General features: G+C 42.7%; 1 protein-coding gene across 2 annotated transcripts in view; it reads left to right on the top strand.

Annotated features, from left to right (window-relative positions):
- TMEM132D (transmembrane protein 132D) overlaps window positions 1-18,483 on the top strand; it is a 399,506-nt gene that overhangs the window by 263,019 nt on the left and 118,004 nt on the right. The gene's annotated exons all lie outside the window — the stretch shown is intronic.

The raw sequence follows: 18,483 nt of genomic DNA, 5'->3' as shown, positions 1-18,483 counted from the left end.
GAGACAAAAAGACTAAAGTTACTTAGAAAAAGTATCTGCTCTTTAGCTTGCTGGTGTTGGATGCTTCAGAGTCAGTCAGGAACTGCCATTTGGGAAACCAGGCAATGTCTTGTGGCTCAGGTACCATCACATAAGAAGGCATTCTCCTTTTAGAGTGTGTTTTCTTAGTCACGAGTTTGTCTCCTTCCCAGATAAGTAACATTAGAGACTAACAGGAGGGGATTATTCTACCCAGATGATTTCAAACCCTTGTGTTTAGGTGAACAGCTAGGACTCTTGACTGTTAGGGCCTGTTGGCTTCCAGGTCATAACCTATGACCCGTTGTCCTTTGAGTTACAAAATACAAATGTAATTCCTTTCCCATTCACACGTCTCAAGCTCACATTTCCTCAAGAATGACCAGGCTTCATAAATAAAACAAGAAGAATGTGCAAAACTGTCACCACATCTGGGATACTGAGTGAAAGGTTATTTCACTCTTTCAAGGCTGAAAGTCAAGCTGCTTCATTAACTTATTAAAAATATACCAAGTAAAGTCTATCCTCTGTGTCTACATGAGTATGTACCTAGATGTTCTACACGAGTATCTCAGTAAAACAGCTTCTGACCTCAAAAGCTGTGTCTCATTTATTGCTGAGTGTGTGCATAAAGGCTTCCACAGTTGCCTGCATAGGGTCTAATCCTGCTCCCTTTGAACAGAGTTTTGCTGTTAACCTCAAGGAGAGCAGGGATTGAGTGGATGGTCATGGCATCCCCAGTATTCTACCCTCACACCTACCACAGCACGCAAGGGTGTCCATGGGCACCAAATTCAGCAAGGTACTTATGGACCTGCCTACCTTTAAGCACACATATACTCCCATTGTCACCATTTAAATCTAAGCCCATGCTTAAGCCTCTTCCTGAACTGGAAGCTTTATTGCTTTCATACTGTGGCTCTGATTTATGCGAGGGGCAACCAGTCACAATGTGTCACTTTCCAAAGAACTGTGAAGTATGTGGAGAATGAAAAACACTGTGTAAAACCAAATATCTATTTTCCATCACCCCGCTCACAAGGATAGCTCCATAATCACTATACAGAGAAGATGCTTCAAAAAAACACATAGTTCTTTGACCTTGATCTCATCTAAGAAGACACTTGGATGCTACAGATCCACACTGGAAACAATGTATTGTGTGGTTCCTCCCCCCTTAAATTACCTTACTGTCAGGGATGAAGTATAATCATCTAAGATTTGATTGCCCCGTGTCTGCTCCTAGATCATCAATTAGAAAATATTGACACGTGTTATTATTTAGCACTGAAAGAAAAAGAAAAATCAATCATGAAGTGTTTAAAAATAAAAGGAACCTCGATTGTTGCCTAGTGACAGCCAGTTAATTATTATGCCATTAGTGAAGGTTGAGGGTGTTATTGTGCATGTCAGAACTACACATAGCTGATATCGGCTATTATTGTAATTTACCAACTTCAGAACAACTCAGATGTCATTCTGATGCTTTATTTCACCAAACAGTATTTCACCTCTCTCTCTCTCTCTCTCTCTCTCACACACACACACACTTTTTTTTTAACGGCTCTAGTTTCCAATGCTGCAGTAGATATCATAGCTGAAACAGCTGCTTCCATATGGGATTGTGGTCACCTGTCACATTCTAGCCGTGTTTTTTATAAACGCATTGCTTTGCAGTTCTCACTGTCAAGTAGCAGGTGAACTCTGCCAGTTTGTTGATAACCGAGGGAGGCTTGAGGGAAGCTGGATCCAGATCTGAACTTCCACAACGTTTGGAGGTATTCGGAGCTGAAACCCTAGATCTGATCTATTTTATCTAATCTGTATTATTGGGGGTTGGGTATGCACCATGTCTGGATGAAAGGATAATGTGTTGCCTTCCTAGTAGTGCCAGCAGAGGAAAACACTATTTCTGCCCAGGTATGTCCATAACCCAAAACATAGCTGGGTAGAGTTGATCATATTTTTTTGGTCAACCAATCTTTTAAAAAAGAAACAACCATGTTCCTTGTAGTTGGTGCAAAACAACCAGTACTCTGTCGTCACTCGACAGATAAACTGGACAATGTGTTGTCAATAAGTCTAGAATTGTATACTCACTTCATTATGAAGTCTACAAAGTTATCAGCAGATGACATTTTGCAAGGCAACAGGTGTTTGGGGTAAAGGGTGACAGAGGAAGCATAGATATATGGCAGGGGTCTCATGATTACTGACAAACTGAGGATAGAGTTAACCTTCTTTGTATTAACTGCAGTGTTCGTGAAGAATCCCAAGGGTATCACAAATCTGAAAATCTTTGTAGTACCTCACTCTGCAGTTAGTTAATGATGATTCAGGTGCAGACCTTTCAATATGTGTAACTCTTCTTAGTCTGGCCCTTCAGAGTTCCCAGTGACCTTGTCAGAGCCAGGGTTTATTTGGGGTGGAGTGCGGGGAGAGAGGGAAATAATAAAATTTATTTTTTATAAATAAAAGCCATATTAGCCAAAGTCTGCTGTTCAGGGAGAACAGCAATGGAAGCAAAACTGTTAAACTGCTCATATATTTCTGTGAGTTGGGACTAGCTCAGGTTAGCATTGTTGGGCTTTCATTATTTATGGAGCGTGTAATTTCGTGTTTGTAAGTACAAAAATGCAGTGCAATTGAACCTGGTGATTAGAAGCTAATCTTCAAAAGAACACTTTTACATCTTCAAATTGTATACTTTTTTTAAATAGACTACCACTTAATACCCTACCACCCTTTTCTATTCTGCAATTTCTTTTTTGATTACTGTCATGGATTTGTGATTCAGTAACAGCAGCATATCAGTCAGTTTGATGAACTGTATTTTTTAAGTTAGAAATCTCTAAGAGAAAAGATAATTAAATTCTGGTTAATACATCTGACTATAGATTCTATCCTGGGTCATATCAACATCAACATTTACTGGAAATTTCGTATCCCCATTAAAATTATTAGGACTGTTGCTACAACAACCTTACCTTTCCCTAATACTGGGTGCAGTTTTCTACAAGAAGCCAGCATTTTAATTTTTGAGACTCCAGCAGGACTATTTCACAACAAGCATAACAGCGCTCTAGGATCCTGATGAGAGAAACTATGCCATGCATATTATGGATGTGTGGGTACCATAAAGACCAGCCCCTTCTGACACTTTAATAACTAAGCCCTTTCTAATTTTAAAGTGTGACAAAATCCATTTAGGTAAGTTATGCGTGAGAGCCAAGCATGCTCTTGCCAGTGGGATGAGAAGTAGCATGGCCGCAGACTTGTTTCATTCAGGGTGCATTGCGTGAGCCTTACCTTGCATTGGAATATTAATCTGCACCCTCATGTGGAAGTTGGAATGTGTGGGGAACAATGCCCTTTTAATCGGCTTTTTAAAAAGTGACGTTTAGTGCTGCTGAAAGGTGCCGTGCAGACTGAAATCCTCTAGCCAGACAGGTGTGGCAGAGGAGACAGCAGCCCCACTTCCCCATGCTGCCCCACCAACATCACGATCTGCAGGGAGCCTCTCTCAGAGCTGGGAGCGTAGTGCATTGTCTCTGACCATTAAGTCCAGATCTCTGCTGAGACTGCCAAGCCAGGGGCCAATTAGTGCCAGTTGCAATGTGGAGGCGTGTTTATTAGGGACAGCAGCGGGACATTTTGGGACTGATCCAAAGTCCATTCAAGTTAATGAGTCTTTCCATTTATTTCAATGGGCTTTGGAGATGGCGCTTTAAGGGAGGCTACCAAACAGCCTCCAGATTTTCGGTCACTATTGATCTGAGATGGATTTGAACCAGTGTCCCACAGGTGAAAAACGGTATCACAAATCCCCTGAGTAATCCTGTCCCCAAAACCATTGTATTTGGCTTATGAAACAGAGTAGCTTTGTTGGCCTCCTCTGACTGGCCGCAGCTTCTGCTTTCTCTTTTATCTGAGGATTACTCAAATCCAAAGATAAGAGCTGACTAAAGCACCTTTCAGGTTCTGATGATCCAATGATCCCCAAAATCAATGTTGACAACAAACACTGATGTGCTGGAGACCAGCCAGCCTTAGTAGCCCGTAACTCATAAACACGGGCTTGCAAGTCAAATTTACTACTAATAAAGCCCTGTTACGCCCAGATAAATCACTTACAACATCTGGATAGGTAGTCAGATTATGGTGACCACCTGTTCTGGCACTGGGGATGTACTGCTCATCCCCTTAAGCTGATAAAACGTAGGCAGAGATGCTTATCCTGGGTGCTACAGGTTACAAACAGTACATGGACTATCACCACTATTGCTTTGCAGTGCATCTTACGGACCTCACAGAAATGCCATGTCTCATTTACATGAAGGGGGGACATCCCACAGAGCACAGAGGATTGGGTGAATATTCCTTCCCTTAGATGGATTATTATGGCCACGCATCAGTTAAAGAAGTTTGGGCCAGTTTCTGCTCTCCGTTCCGCGGGGCAACTCGTCAGTAATCACTGTGGCCCAGTGAGTAGTTATCCATACCCAATGTTATTTTATAGCAGTGTAAATGCAACTCATCACCTAATCTATCACGTAGAGGCTGTTCCACCTTAGGACAGCTGAGCATGATGGGGATCTTTCCCTGCCACTCCCTCACCTCTCAGATTGTAGAGTGGTGGCAGAACTACTTTGCAGCCCCATCCTAATGCTACAGTAGCTCCATGTCCCCACTGTACACCCCTTCTCCAATGGGGAGGGATTAGAGGATCTTTTTAGTTGTCAAACTTCCACCCCGGCTCACCCCACCCACAAATACCATGGCATAATTCCGTTCAGAGAGCACCTGCCGAGCCACAATGCACAATGTCTGCTGTTTGTGAACTCCCTACGTGGCCTCCCCCCATAAATCCTTTCCCTCTCTGCTTGCGGTTCTGTTGTCAGGGGATGTTGTGTGGGTGTGGGAATGAGGGAAAGGAGTGTTCGGGATGTGTCCGCTTTATACTGGCCCTACAGAAGTATTATATTCCACGATGAGAGATGGAGAGGCCATTGGGTTTCCACACAGCATCACTGGAGTTTGTGGTTTAAAAAAAAAACAGAAACCCCAAACAACTCCTCAACAGTTCCTTATATACAGTTAATAAGCTCTAGTTTCATCTCTGCACACCCGTTCAGTCTCTTCAGATATGCTGGTAATGATCCATCCGTATAATCATGGACCTTGTCAATTCCTTTAAAATCCTTGGAAATGTGAAGTTAAAGCGATGTTAGTGCCATTCATTTGTTACCTGAAATCATCGTCAGAATCTTCCTCAGTAGAATAACACCTCACCCAGAGGCTTGCTGAGCTGAGGGCTGATGATGTACCATGACAGCCGGAGAGACTCTACTCCCAGATTTTCCAGATACAGCATTATCTTTTACTGTCACCATAAAGAATCAGCCTCACCGTTTTTATTTGGTTGGTTTTTTTTACCCTATTCCATCTGTTTTCTTAAATAGTCAACTACACAATATTTACTGTCCCATTTCTTTTTTATCTTTAAACATCCCATCAGCTATTTTGTAATTATGACATTTGCCTTTTGTCGAACCTCAGTGATTCGGCGAGAGATGCAAATAGCGCTGAACCCCTCTGTATACGTGCAAGTTCATCTTTATTGGACGTAGGCAGAGGGCAAGATTAACATGCCGGTAAATGAATGAGTCAAAATCTGATCTGTAAATGATTGATTAATTATAACAAGTAAAACAAATCCGTTTGGAATTGAACTGGGATTGAAATACCCAAATCACCTGACTGCCTCAGTGTATTCCCCAAATCTTCTCTATACTGGGACCCCTTCTCAGTGCATCTAGCTAGCACCTCACTCATATTTAGCAATCTGGAGAGGGCAGGGAAGTTATGCCCCTCTGATCCCTTTTTGTGATCTCCCTGTGGGTTATTGCCTCAAGGCTGAGAACCCGTGTCCTGACTAGAATAGCCAGTTGATTGGTGCTAAGCAAACACTACTCAAGGTGGCTCGCTTGAATAACAGTAAGAGTGAAGCTGCAGCAGCATGGGGCAGCACCCGCTGTACAAGCCCACCTGGGATCCTGTGCATGTACTCGAGTGGCGCTAGCCCATGCTGGCAAAGCTTCACCGCTTTTGTTATCCAAGCTAGTTGGTTATGTGTACAAGTGCTGCAGTCCCCCCTCTGACTGCAGGACAGATGTACCCTCCGTTTCACTCTACTCACATTGCACAAAAATGTCAGTGTGTTGGTTAGTTTCCCTTCACAAATATCTTGATCATGTTGCGGGTCTTTTCTAAATAGTTCTGGTTTGGGGGGCTTTTCCTGGCCAGGTAGCTTGTTGGACCTGCCACTGTGCTGCACAAATCCTGTGGACCTATACATCAGCACAGTCAATTATGGAGTCCAGCTGGATCAATAAGACAAATGTAGCTGCCCTGATGCCCATGGTATTAGGGTTTAAAGGTGTGTCCTTGGACTAAATGGTCCCGGGATCCAACTAAATTAGAACCCAGTGCTGTGATGAATGTGGGAACCATGGTAATATTTTTATGAGCCATATGTATGCCTCAGTTTCCCCACATACTTTGTACTGTTATACATTGAGCGTAAAAGTGTGGATCCTTGAGGTCTGGCACAATAAAGGGGTTACACCCAGGGACCTATTTAAATGCTGGGGCATAGCAGAGACCTTGTAAATCTGTGACAAGTGCCTTCACCTGGAGATTGTCAGACAACAAACAATTACTAATTAGTTCATGGGATGTTGCAGAAAGACTAATGCTCTGTGATCCGAGTGGGTGTCAGAAAGAACCAGAGCCATCCCCGGTGATGGTACAACAAAAGCTACAAGAGTCTCAGTCCATCAACCACTCCCAGAAGCTGATGTCTTAGAGACATAGTGGAGATCAGATGCAGAGCGTTTACATTCTTCTGGCTGGTCATGCTGATGTGTTTATAATCCAGCAAAATCCAGGTGAGTTTAGAGGGGGACTCTAATTCTGGGGCTCAGGGTTCCTAGTGGCTCTGCAGCCTGTCACATGGATGTGTATCTGGGGGTTCAGGCTGCGCTGCAGGAAATAGAGAGCAAGGAGCTTTTTTTTTCAGTAACAATGAATAGAGAACTATATCTTCGCTGTAGAATTCTATAGTACCATGATTCTTACCTCATGTTACAACAGATCCTGTCTGGGAACTTGATGTGAGACCTGGTTTCTGATTTGCTCAAGTGCTGACCTCTCACGTCTGCAAAAGAAGGCAGGGGAGCTGTGCTTTGAACATATACAAATCGCTGTATAATATTAACTGTTCTGATAAATCAGGTCCTAGGCATCTCAAATTGGGCACCCAAGATTAGTGACCGTAGTCTCTCTGGACCGCAGATCCCCATCTGTAAAATGAGGCTAATACACCCTCAGGGGGGAGGGATAGCTGAGTACAGGGGAGGGATAGCTCAGTGGTTTGTGGAATGGCCTGCTAAGCCCAGGGTTATGAGTTCAATCCTTGAGGGGTCCATTTAGGGATCTAGAGCAAAAATCTGTCTGGGGATTGGTCCTGCTTTGAGCAGTGGGTTGGACTAGATGACCTACTGAGGTCCCTTCCAACCCTGATATTCTATCTCACAGGGGTGTTGTGAAGATAAATTTATTAATGTTTGTGAAGCACTCAGATGCTGCAGAAAAGCCCATGAGCTAGAGCCAGGGCTCTCAGGTTCCCAGCTCTGCCATAGAGAGCATGGAAACCCAGGAGCCCCAGTTTGCCCGGCTGCCACAGTGGTCCACACCAGGTGAGCAGGCAGGGAACCAGCCCACGAGTCAGCAAAATGGAATGCTATCTGCAAATCAACAAAAACTCATTGAACCTGAATTGTTTTCATTAAACATTTCACTAAGCTCTGTTCCAGCTAAAAATTCCTGACAGATCAAGTGAGGTTGGAATCTTTGGAGACTTTAGCTGCTAAAATCAAGTACATCTCTACTGAGCATGTGTGAACTGTAAACTTTTCTACAAGGTTTAACTTGGCCAGATGTAGGTGGATTGTCATGGGAATGGCAGACAGCTCATCCCTGACGTAAAGGCCTCTCCCTTGCCAAATTTCATGTTCCTGCTCCAAGCCCCGGAGAAGATAGAGCTTTTCAAAAAAAGGCCACACGTTGTTTTGCCCATGTTAAAAAAGTCTTTCCCTTCTAGTCTTATTCTCAGAAATAGCTGAATCATTTTGGCTGAAATAATAATAAAAAAAAATCAATCTGAGGCGTATAACCGGTGTGGAAAATTTCAGCCCAGATGGTTAAAGTCACAAAGTTATAAGCAGCTGAAAACAGGGTCTTGTGTCGGGTAACCTTAGTGGGCAGAGGCACCAGCCCTGCCTAAATGATGACTCTTCCATTGGGCATAGAATGCTGGCAAAGGAACGGGAAGCAGTTCCATAGACTGTCTTGGAGATCAAATGTCATCAGATTTGTCTCACTTCCTTGAAAGATTCCCTACCCCTCATGTCAGAGCTGCATGTAACCCAGTTCCTTGTATGATCACGTAGCTAGGGAGCAGTGCAAATGCTCCTATTTTCTGCGGCAAGAATCTCAGAATGGTTCAGCCTAGGTAGAACAGTGGCCACGTAGCCCTGGATTACCTCATATTGATCATGCTATTAACATTTCAGAGTTGATCATTTAGTTTTGTTCCTGCCCAGAGCCATCTCAATAATTAAACTCATTGGCAAACAAAGCAGCCTACCTGGCACTAGAGCCAAATTAACAGCTTTCATCTTTTCTAGGGACTAGCAGAACTTTTTGTTCATTTGATCTTTATCAATCTCAGCTCCTTTTTGTTTTTATTGTTAAATGCCTACATATCCTTTGATATGCTTTCTTTCCCTTTCACTGAATGCACCAGGGCAGCTCCTACATTTGATTGGAGTACGGTTAGTGTGAACTTAAAATTAACCTCATTACTAACTACTTGAAACCCAGGTGGGGAGGAAACTTAATTAACAATGAAACAACTATTGCAGTCTGCCTGGCAGTGACAATCCTCGTGTTCTTTTCTCCATACTAGCCATATTTAGAGTGTTTGCATGGTGAGTTATGAAGTAGCAGCAGCAGCTGAGTGTCCATTATCCATCTGATTTTGACCCCTCTTTTAAAATCCAGAAACAAGTAAATACCAGCCTCAAAACTGGCAGGTAGGTCTGGAGCAGAAGTAGAATGTTGCCTACTGAATTTGAAGTAAATCAGACATGGAGACTCTTGATTTATGACAGCCTAAAAAGAGAGGCACTTTCCGGAGTCCAGTTTGCTAATTTGTAGCAAACAAAGCATAAGGATGTAGAGGAATCCGATTTTACTTATCTGGGCTCCAACTCAGGCAAGCACCCTTCTTCATGATTAAATGCTTTCCTGAATGGGGTTGAATTTAAGCGTGTGCTTAAGGTCTTTCCTGAATCAGAACCTTAATCAAGCTCGCTTGCACAGGACCAAAGTGTAGTTGCACCAGCTCAAAATTTTAGAAGTTAAAGATTTTAAATGGCAGAATCAATCACCTGGTTATATGAAACACCACTGTAAAACCACTGCTATTTTCCATGTAACAGCCTCAAGCAGAACAGTTTTTAAACTTTTAGGGCTGATGTAATTCCATTGATTTTTGTAGTAATTTAAAACACTCCTGTAGTATTTCTTTAGAAGGGCAGCTATATAAAAAAATCTGGGGAAAGTGAAGGTTTTCTGTAGCTGCTGAGCACAGAGTTTCTGTCAGTTGGAGCATGTCATAAGCTTTATTTTTAAAATTAGTTTTTTGTTCTTTAAACTGTTCTGGAGTCTCCTTTGATTTTGCAAGTGGCTGCCTCGCCACAGAAAATTCACCTGACACTTATTTAGCAACATAAAATATAAACCTGGGCTACCTATTTATCATTTCCGGAGATGGTCATGTTCTTTTGTCATCATATCCATTTTGTCTGGCAGGCAGTGACATTTAAGCTGTTAAATCTCTTGGAGCCAAAAGAACAAATGTAAGTCTGATACTGTACCGTGAGATACTTAATCTTTCGACTTCATCCCAATGTCCTGTTGTTTTGACTTATAGCAAACGTCAGTAGAAAAAAACCCATTTCTACATTCCATTAATATAAGAATCTGGATTGATAGAGCAAAACCAAACTTAATCAAAATGTGCTTATCACAGAGAAAGTATCTCTTCTATAGGAGTCTCAACACTAAAGTAATTCCGTATAATTACAGATGCCAGCAGTCCACACTGTGGCTAATACACTGCAGGGCTGCTTCAAACTAATAATGTGCGAATGGCCTCTTAAACACGCTTATTTGGAACATTCCATTTATTATTATTTATTTATTATTTTATTTGTATCCCAGTGGGGCTACATGTCCCTCCTGAGATCGGGGCTCCATTATGCCAGGTGCTGTACAAATACATGATAAGAGGCGGTCTCTGCTTTGAAGAATGTAATCTGTACAGACAAAAGGAGTCTACATCATCTGCATTTTACAGACGGGGAATTGAGACGTGGAGGGCGAAATCCTGACCCCACTGAAGTCAACAGGAGCTTTGATATCAACTGTAATTGGGCCAAGGTTTTGCCTAGACAGATTAATTGACTTGCCCAAGATATCAGCATCGGTGCCTGTTTTGAGAGCCCAGGAGCCCAGAGTCCTTTATTTATACACTATATACATAACACATACAGGATAGGAACTGACACCATAAGCTTTCCTACCTTCCTATTGCACTTCCTTGGCCTTAACATCCAGGGCTGAGAGGGCAGTTCAGCCTCCATGACCAACACAGGCTGCCAAAACGGGGGTCCGATTGCTGCTGTTATTATTTGTGTTGTATTAACAACAGGAAGCCCCAGCTGAGGTCAGGGCTCCATTATGGTGGGCTGCACCATCACATACGAGATGATCCCTGCCCTGAAGAGTATTTTAAATAGACAAAATCGACAAAGGGGGAGAGAGAGGAAGTGTCGTTGTCATCATCATCATCCTATTTTGCAGATAGGAAAAGAGAGAGAGAGAGAGATCCAGGGCCTACTATACTCTGCAGATTTCTAAAGGCTTCATTAAAATTTGCGCCTAGTCTGAAAAGTGACTTTAAAAAAAAATAATGCTATCATTGACTTACAGATGAAATCTGCTCATCTGACAGTGATGTATTTTTCTACTAAATGCAAGCCCTGCAGTCTCCCCTGGGATCTTCAAGTCAAGTTGGATTTTTTTTTCTGGTTCAGGCATCAACAATAAGGATAATTCAGAACTTTGGCCAAGAACAGCAAAGGTCCTTGGGCTGCTTATCCCCAGAGTCTAAGTCCCACTACAATCCAAAAAACTCAGGCTTGGCTGCCTAGTCCTGTAGGTGCCTAAACTCACTTGGTGCTTACTTTTTTTGGAGCAAAAGCGCCCTGGGTGCCCATGTTTCTGTCTTTTGAGCACTGTTCTCTCTAGATGTCCAGGTGCCTATGTCCTACCTAAGCCCAGAGCGATCCACAAACTAGAAGGAAAAGAGGAGCTCCTCTCCCTAACTCATGCATGGGGCCCAATTAGGTAGGCATGCTCAGATACCCCCTAAATCCACACAAAACAAGGAGAAGGAGCTCCCTTATCACCTCTAGCCAGTGGTTAGAGCACTCACCCAGGATATGCAAGTCCCTAGCTTCAAGTTCCCATTTCTGCCTGATGAGGAGAAGGGATTGGAGCCGGGATCTGCCACCTCTCAGGTGAGTACACTAACCATTGGGCTATAGAGTCACTCACTCTCTGGCCCACTTAATATTTAACTATTCAATTATTTATTATATATTAAACAACTTCAATAGGCGGGATGGAAGGAGCCCGACCTCCGAATATCTCATAGCCCAGTGGTTAGAGCGCTCTTGTGAGAAGTGGCAGATCCCCGTTTAAATCCCTTTCCCTTATCAGGCAGAGGGGGGACTTTCACAGGAGGTCTCCCGCATCCGGAGTGAGTGCATCACTGGGCTAAAGATTCTAAGAGAGAGCCTCTTCCTCATGTTGTGTGGAGTTTCACAGCTTAACACATGAGTTAAGCAGAGGAGAATCCACCTGCCCTTGGCTTGTTGAGTGCTCGCAGATATAGACACCTATCTCTGAGCAAGGGGCTTAGGACACACCCTCTTGTCAGCACCTCCCATCAGTGGATTAAGGCAGCTCTCAGCTTAGCCTGCTGGGTTGTATGGATTGCATTCTAAAGATGGTTCTCTCTCTCCCCATTCATTGTAGAGGAGCCTACATGCCTAACTCAGGCTTTGTGGATTGTGTGTTGTTCCTGTTGATTTTTCTAGGCATCTAAAATTTAGGCGCTGTGATGCTTTGCGTTGCAACACCCGAGTCCCTTTGTGGTTCTGGGCTTTGTTTACAATTCTGTGTACACAGGAGGCGGGTATAATAGGCCAAGAGAGGCTAAGCCTCCCCTGACGCAGCCACTGCTGATGCTGGATGCTGGGTTGGGGGGTTTTGTGGTTTGTGAGGGCTGGGAGTGGGCTGAGCTTCCGCCGGAGGAAGTTTTTGCTTATTATTATGTGCCATGCAGGTTCCGGGGTGGCTGAGGAGGTGGTATCTGCCACTCAGCTTCCCAGGTTCATCAGCCCGGGGTCTTGGGAGGGGAGGCGCGGTGCGTTTCCAATTCAGCAGTTGGGGCTATCCCAGGGCTCTTGGCAGCTCAGGCCGGCCTGGGGATCCTCTCACTGCAGAGGGTAGGGAGGCAGCTTGGGGCTTCAGCAGGTGTCGGGGCGAGGCCTAGGGTTGCCAGTTTTGGTTGAACATATTCCTGGAGGTTTCCTCCCATGACATAATCTTTAATTAAAGATTAATCTTTAATTCCTGGAGACTCCAGGTCAATCCTAGAGGGTTGGCAACCGTGGGCGGAAGGGGTGGGGCCGGGGGGAGGGTTCCACCCACTGCCCAGGTCTGTGTATGATGCATGAGTCAGATCAGCATACTGCTCTCACTCTCACAGATGTAATAAATCTGCAAAGCTAAAAGGAGCAAAATATTTTAAGTAAATATTTTAGTCAGTAATGTAAGCAGATACCAAGTAAGATGGGTATATAAACCTTTGTTTCAGAGAATAATGGAACCTCTAACTACCTGGGGCTAAGAGAAATGTTTACCATATGCAAATTATTACATAATTATCCATTACTTGTACCTTCCTCTGAAGCATCTGGTACTGGCACCTACTGGGGACAGGATACTGGACCAAATGGCTGATTGGTTCAGTCCAGTATGGAAGTTCCTATATCACGGTGCACAGGGAGTAGATCTAGGAAAGTAAGAAAGTGACAATTTTTCACAGTTGCTTTTCAGAGTAAAATTGCCTTTTAAACTTGTTTTGGAATAGTCGCCTGTCTATTATTATTATTCGTGTGCTAGACACTGCCCTTGCCCTGAAGGGCTTCTATTCTAAAAATGCCAATAAATAGACAAAGGTGTGGGTAGCTATTGCAGCGCTTTGTTTTGTAGAAATACCGAATTGAAAATGTAACGCATGCGGCAACAAAAGGTGATTGCTTTCTGCCACAGCAAAAAAAATATTCTTTAGATTTTTTTTTTCCTTTTGGGGTTAATTGAGACCTTGGTGCATTTACCACTAGAAAAATAAAGTAATAGCTATTGTACTTCTGCAATTAGCCACTTAGCTGACCTGTTGAATAAGCAATGAAGAGACAATCGCATTAATTACTTGTTAAACTACAAAACAAGGGCAAACAATTAGCAACACAAATTCCCAAGCAACGAAAGCCGTTTAGAAGGCACAATTCCAGTTTAATAGAATTCCATTTTCTCCTTCTGATTATTGTAGCACAACAGAAAAAGATTTTTTTGTTGTTATTTGCAGGCTTTAACATAGGAGCTTAGAAATCTCATTTTTGTATTTGGGAGCTTCAGTTGCCAGTTGACTAATACTGTAATCACCAGTAATGATATATGGCAACAGGCACCCAGTTTTTGCCTGAATAGGGAACTGAGTAATGGGGGTTTGGACTGGCTGCTGGCAAAGCTGCTGACAGCACAGCAATTTGATGCGGAGCATTGAAAATTGGGTCTTCCTTGAAAAGCAGGAGCAAACACGGGTTTATTTTTCTTATAAATTAAAGCCGAAGAAAAATGGCTTTGCATAACAGCTGCTGTTCTTTCATAAGCGAGAGTTACATAGGTTCTGTCTGATTAGAAGCACTCAGATGGCTTTTGTTTCAACCCAATTCGATAGCCCTGCCAGGCTTGCTGTGTTGCTTTCAAGGTGCAGACTGATTAAGGCCAGGGAAGTGTAATGGAGGCTGGGATTCTGAGGCTGGAGCAAGTAGTACTCTGAACTCACTCCTTATTTAACAGATACTTAACTTAAAAATCATGGACAGATCACCCCTATGTTACTCCAGTCTCACGCAGCTGTAAATCCATTGGTTTTAGTAGAGTAACACAGCTATAAACTTACGTAATACAGAGGTTGTCAGGGTTCCCTCCCCACTCTGAACTCTGGGGTACAGATGTGGGGACCCGCATGAAAGACCCCCTAAGCTTATTTCTACCAGGTTAGGTTAAAAGCTTCCCCAGGGCACAAATCCTTGTTTGTCCTTGGACGGTATTGCTGCCACCACTAAGTGAGTTAGACAAAGATTCAGGAAAAGGACCACTTGGAGTTCCTGTTTCCCCAAAATATCCCCCCAAGTCCCTTCACCCCCTTTCCTGGGGAGGTTTGAGAATAATATACCAACCAAATAGGTAAACAAGGTGAGCACACACCAGACCCTTGGGTTTTTAGGACACTAAAAAACAATCAAGTTCTTAAAAGCAGAACTTTATTATAAAGAAAAAAGTAAAAGCACCTCTGTAAAATCAGGATGGAAGGTAATTTTACAGGGAACACAGAGGATTCCCCTCTAGGTAAAACTTCAAAGTTACAAAAAACAGGAGTAAACTTTCCTCTTAGCATAGGGAAAATTCACAAGCTAAAACAAAAGATAAGCTCACACATTTCCTTGCTATTACTTACAATTTTTGTAATTTTGGACGCTTATTTCATGTAGGGTTTTAGGAGATGGTTTTTCCTGCCCTGGTCCCTCTCTGTCCAAGAGAGAACAACAAAGAGAGCACAAACAAAACATCCCCTGGCAGATTTGAAAATATCTTCTTCCCTTTTTGGTCCTTTTGGTCAGGTGCCAACCAGGTTATTTGAGCTTCTTAACCCCTTACAGGTAAAGGAGGGATTTTATGTTACGTTTAGCTGTATGTTTATGAGGTAAATCTGGCTCCCACAGCCAAGATTTTCACAAGCAACTAGTAATGTTAGGTGCCCAACCTGAGACAATGTAAGAGGCCTGATTTTCAGAGGGGCGGGACTCAGCACTTTCTGAAAATCAGACCCTTTTAAGGTCTCTCAAGATGGGCACCCAAAATCACTAGTCACTGTTAAAAATCTTGGACCTTATCTTTATGTTTGATGCCAGGGGATTAAAAACAATTATTAACAAGTCATGGTGATCAATATTGAAAGAATTTTTAAAAATCAATTCACTTTTCCCCAGGTTTGCTGTTTGCTTAGTGTTACCAAACTGCAGGCAGATTGAGTGTATAGAAAATAGATTACTGCAATCAGTGTCACTTTTGTTTCATATCAGTTTCACTTCCTGCTCTTACGTAAGTGTGTGGCTCAATGCTGCCATATTAGGGTTGCAGAAATTATAATGAAATGCTTAATTACAAACACGACATGATTTTCATTAGAATTAAAAAATTAAATCATGGGAAGTTATCTAATTTTTGCAAACTTAGGTTTGGTAAAATCAAAGTGGTAAAATCAAAGTTTTGTGAAGCCTGAATTTCATATTTAAATTGACTTGATAGCATCCCTTGACATGCATACTAATTATAAAATTTTCCTTTTGCTCATGAGTGTATCTTTCTTAACAGCACCTGAGCAATTTACACAGCAGATCATTTCATACCAAATAACTAATTGAAAAGTACAAGAGACCTCTGTGGAAATACGCTGGGTACCCAGTTGAATAACATACCAATGAAGACACTGAACTAATGAATTTATTATAATCAGTTGTTGGGAGTTAAATACCAAATTGCTTCATAATTAGAAACAATTTATTTTAAAGTGGTTCTGTGGTTGGCAAAAAAAATAAAAAATCAAAGTCTGCACATGGAAAAAATATGTGTAACAAAGAACAATTTGCCTTTTGTTCCTGAAAGCTATATTCATTGGTATCATTGTGAGGCAGATTTTTTGGATGAGCAGGTAAGCATGAAAAGGGCAGTTGAGTTTGCCGTGGAACTGATAGATCTAAAAAAGCAGACATTAATATGCAATTGAAGAAAATATCCCCGTTATAAGCTGTGATTCAAATAAATGCCATTGCTCGTATTCAGTAAGCTAAACTTAGCATTCAGATGCTCCTCTATTATCGTTCCCAGTTCTTCTGCATCTGGAACCTCCCAAATCCAGCTCCTGGGTCAGATTTTCCATTTCTCTCGGCTTGACCACCACTTTTCTCCATTTCTTCCTGTACGCATGGAACGCCCTCCTCCTCTCCGAACTAATCCATAAGGCCCCTACCCTCTCTTCCTTCAGATTCCCTCCTTAAGATCCACTTCTACCATGGTGCCCATGAGAAATTACCAACTGAGGATGGAGCTAGGTAGATGGCCTGTGGAGATACAAGTAACTGGTTTGTTTGTTTATTTACTGTTGCTTATTATTTAAAAAAAAAAGTTAGGACTCAGATTTTTCAGAGGAACCTAATGACTTAGAACCATTTAATTTTCTGCATAACTCATCTACGTAGCCACATTTTCTGTTTGTTTCACCCACTTCTTGTCTCTCAAATAAAACCAGAAGATCTTTGGGGCAGGGACTGTTTCCCCCCCTATATTTCTGTGCAGCACATAGCATAATGAGGGGCTGATCCTGAGTGGGGCCTCGGGGTACTGTTGAAATATTAATAATAATTTCTAATGCCCCCAGTCTCACATGGGTTTAACTTTACACACTATGAGTAGGTCCAGCAACTTTAATAGGACTGCTCCCAGTGCAGAAAGTTAAGCATGCACATAAGCCTTTGTTGCATCAAGGCCTAAGATAAGAATACAAATGAGAGCTGACATCTTGGCTGATACACCAGGGGACTGAACCAGGAATCCAGGAGCTAAAAGGTTTAGCAGCTATACCTTGAGCTAAAATCCCCCAGTAACAGCCTCATATCTTCTGTGGAGTGGGCACACAGGAGGGGACCTGTAATACCCACTATCCAGTGGGTTACACATACACACAGAGAAAAAGTTCCTCCATTTTAAACAGTTCCATAGGCTAACTCATAAGGGACTTTTTGGGTAATAATGTTTAGCTCATCTATTGAAATTTTCATACAGAGATCTCAAAGCACTTTACAAAGGTGTGTGGTGTTATTATCCCAATTTTACAAATGGGGAAACTGAGGCACAGGGAGGCATGTGACTTGCCCAAGGTCATCCAACAGGCTACAGCCACGAATTGAACTCAGGAGACCTGAGTCCCAGTCCAGGGCCCTAGCCACTAGGCACTGCCAACTAAAAGTTTTCTTATTTTTCTGGAACTCTGCATTGTTGGATTGTGAGGTGGCCCACCTGAGAAGACCTGCAGATGTTAGATAATAAAAGTCTCCAAACAGGTTTTATCCTGCTAGTTTCCCATTTTATTTGTTGTGGTACAACATACCCTTGTTGAACCACATCCAGGACCCATCAGTTTTATGTTGAGAGAGGCCATTGGCCCTTGAATTTTAATAGTCCTTCCCCTCCTCATCCCCTGTGCTGGTTGTTGGAGCTCTCCTGACCAGACATGCCAAACCCATGAAAAAACCGCAGAAATTGGGCTCGGTTTTGGCTTAATTGGCTTGTGAGTTGCTTGTTGGCTAGTTTTTGGATTGTAGTTTGTTGCTCCTTTTTTTTTTTTTTTTTTTTTAATCGGCTCCCAGCAAGCGGGAGCAAGCAGGGGCAAGGGTGAGGGGGAATCAGGGGTGCACAGTGGGCCCACCACAGTCCCAGACTGCACGCCTGGGGGGATCTAATCACATAGAGTGTTGGGGTTCTTAGGGATTGGCTTGTTTAGGCCTTGTTTTGAAATGGGATTTGCTTGATTTTGGGCTTATGGTGAAAGTCGGGGTGCGTATTTACCGCATGAAAGTTGACAACTGTGTGCCTGACAGTAGTTTATGCCTTTTGGCATAAATGAAAGGAATGCTTCCTTAATTGATTCCCTGCAGATTAGTGGTTCGAATAAAATATAGCAATAAAAAAGAAAGAAGCGAACTCTCCAAAATATTGAACTGGGGAGACAGCCTTTCCCATGAAACAAAACCCACGTCATCCTCCCTCTGAAGTAGCTCCACAGGTTTTGTGGTGCTGCTTAAAACAAGCCACCATCCATTTCTTCAACTTTCTAACATGAATTGTTTTTTCTTTTTGTGA

The sequence above is a fragment of the Mauremys mutica genome, chromosome 16 (genome assembly GCF_020497125.1).
Source record: "Mauremys mutica isolate MM-2020 ecotype Southern chromosome 16, ASM2049712v1, whole genome shotgun sequence".
Taxonomy (NCBI): Eukaryota; Metazoa; Chordata; order Testudines; family Geoemydidae; genus Mauremys; species Mauremys mutica.
The sequence above is the reverse complement of the archived record's forward strand: the minus strand, read 5'-3'. Positions and strand labels throughout refer to the sequence as shown.